A 2,865-nucleotide genomic window follows, 5' to 3' on the forward strand; every position below is an offset into this window, starting at 1 on the left:
AAAAAAAGAAAAGGGAAAATGATTGCCACCTGACCATCGATGTTATTGATAATGGCAAGGACCTCAGGCAGGAGCTGGGTCAGATCGCCTGTGTTCAAGTACCAAGCCCATCACTTACTGGCTGGGTGACGTGGTCACTCTCCGCGAGCCTGTTTCCCTTCCATAAATGGAGATGATGACAGAACCCCTTGCAGTGTAAGGCTTACAAAAGGCAAGGCTGGCAGTCACCGAAGTGTCCCATGAAGCCGTCATAGTTCACAGATCAGGGACCTGAAGCCCAGAGAGGACCAGGGCCTGGCCCAGAGTTGCCAAGTGGCAGAGCCTGGTGGAGAGGAGCCTCCCTAGCTGCAGAGCCCAGAAAAGGTGGGACTGGAAAGCTTGCCAGCTTCTCCTTGAGCCAGGGGTCTGGATAAGCCTGTCCTGCAGCAGCCATACCCTCTGAAGAGCTCTAAGGGAGCAAAGAGGTAGGGGTGTGTGTGTGCTTGTGTATGCACGCGCGCGTGTTGGTAATGGGGAGACGGTGCTCTCTCTTGACTGGGCCCCATCCAGACTCCTGGGAAAACTGTGACTCAAGAATGTGCTCTTCCAGCCCTGGGGGAAAGATGGAGAGGCAGCAAAAGGGAGAAACCAGACAGGTCCTAACACGGTCTCCCTCCTCTCTGCCCTCACTGGGGCCCTTCCCACATCAGCCCAAGCACAGCTCGAAAGTAGTACAGGTGGCCTCTGCAGAAGCAGGAGGGAACTGCTCCTTGGAGGGCAACCAGCTCCCCAACCTCGCTGCACGGTGAAGGCTTTGCAGGGACACCAGTGCACCTGTGTCCTGCCTCCTGGGCTACACTCCCTCTGGGTGACTTGGCAAACCTTGGCCCTTCTTTGCACTTCAGTTTTCTTTGGTCTCAATCCAGATCTTGACTTCCCGGCCCCTCCTTTCTGAGGTCTCCCGGCCACCTCTAGGATTGCCACGCCAACCTCTTCCCTCGTCATGCTGAATATGAGCCCAGGTGGCTGTTCTCAGGGCTCAGGAGGAGGCCTTGCCCACCCCACAGCCCCTCTATTTCCCGGCCTGGTCTGTACCAGTCTCTGTGCCCTGCTTCAAGTGGGGGCTAAGTTAGTGCTTGTTATTAGCCCTGCACTCCTGATTCTGAAACTCGCTACCAAGATACTCTCCTGCTCAGAAGCCAGTGGTGAGGCTGGGTGCGGTGGCTCAGGCCTGTAATCCTAGCACTTTGGGAGGCCGACGTGGGTGGATCACTTGACGCAACGAGTTCAAGACCAGCCTGGGCAACATGGCGAAAACCTATCTCTACTAAAAATGCAAAAATTAGCCAGGCATGATGGCGCACACTTGTAATCCTAGGTACTCGGGAGGCTGAGGCACAAGAATCGCTTAAACCTGGGAGGTGGAGGTGGCAGTGAGCCGAGATCACACCACTGCACTCCAGCTTGGGCAACACAGTGAGACTCTGTCAAAAGTAAAAAAAAGCCAGGGGTGGCTCCCTATTGCCTTCACAGTCTAACCCCCATCCAACTTCCACTGCCACCCAGTCTGATTGTGCTTGCCATAGTAATACCCATCTCCCTGCTCAGACCCAGCTGTGGTCCCACACATGTACCTGGGCAGCCCTCCAGCTCCTCTCCACCCATCAGGGCTCCACTGGATCCTGCCTCCTCCAGGAAGGCTTCTCTGCCGCCTACTCCTCTACAGAACATTCTGGATGCTTGAGCTGCAGGAAGCCTGCCAGTCCCCTCTCAGGCCCCCAGGCAGGGAGGAGGCCACATACCAACCCAGTAAAGCGCCTCCCATGTGGGGGCTATTCACCCTGGTGAGCTGCAAGAAGACCGTGGGTAGGACCCCTAAAGAACTTTAGATAAACCGAGTCACACTGCAAAAACTCATTTACACACCTTTCTCAATCTTGGTTGTGTCCAGCAGAAGCCTCGGCTTAGAGTTAAACTGTTTTAACCCCTCTCTAACATGGACTATGTCCCTTATTTTTCCCCATTTTTCAATCTCTTGCTAGACATCGAAACAGGAATATCTGACTTTTAAATGTGGTAAGATCTATATAACAAAAGTTATCATTTTAAGCATTTTTAAGTGAAGATTCAGGCCAGGTATAGTGGCTCAAACCTGTAATCCCAATACTTCGGACAAAGGCCTAGTGGCAGGACCACTTGGGTCCAGGAGTTTGAGACCACCCTGGCAAACATAGCGGACCTTGTCCTTACACAAAAAAAAAAAAAAAATTAGTTGGGCATGATAATGTGCTCCTGTAGATCCACCTACTCAGGAGGCTGAGATGGGAGGATCGCTTGAGCCCAGGAGACCGAGGATACAGAGAGCTGTGTTCCCACCAGTGCCCTCCAGCCTGGGTGACAGAGAGAGACCCTCTCTCAAAAAAAAAAAAAAATGCACAGTTCAATGGCATTAAGTACCTTCACACTGTCATGCGAACATCACCACATCCCATCTCCAAAACATTTTTCATCTTCTCAAACTGAAACTCCACATGAAATAGAACTTCCCGTTCTCTACTGCTCCCAGCCCTTGGCAACCACCACTCTATTTTCTGTCTCTTGAATTTACTCTAAGTACTTCATCTTAGTAGAATCACAGTCTTTGTCCTTGAGTGACTTGCTCATTTCACTTAGCATGATGTCTTCAAGGCTGCTCCATGTTGGAGTGCCAGACCCTCATTCCTTTTATAGGTTGAATCATATTCCACTGTGCATATAATATATATTACATTTTGTTCATTCATCTGTTGACAGACACTTGAGTTGCTTCTACCTTTCAGCTATTGTGAATAATGCTTCAATGAACGTGGTGTAAAAATGATGCCCCTTCTTTTTTTTTTTTTTTTT

The sequence above is a fragment of the Cebus imitator genome, unplaced genomic scaffold (genome assembly GCF_001604975.1).
Source record: "Cebus imitator isolate Cc_AM_T3 unplaced genomic scaffold, Cebus_imitator-1.0 Scaffold297, whole genome shotgun sequence".
NCBI lineage: Eukaryota > Metazoa > Chordata > Mammalia > Primates > Cebidae > Cebus > Cebus imitator.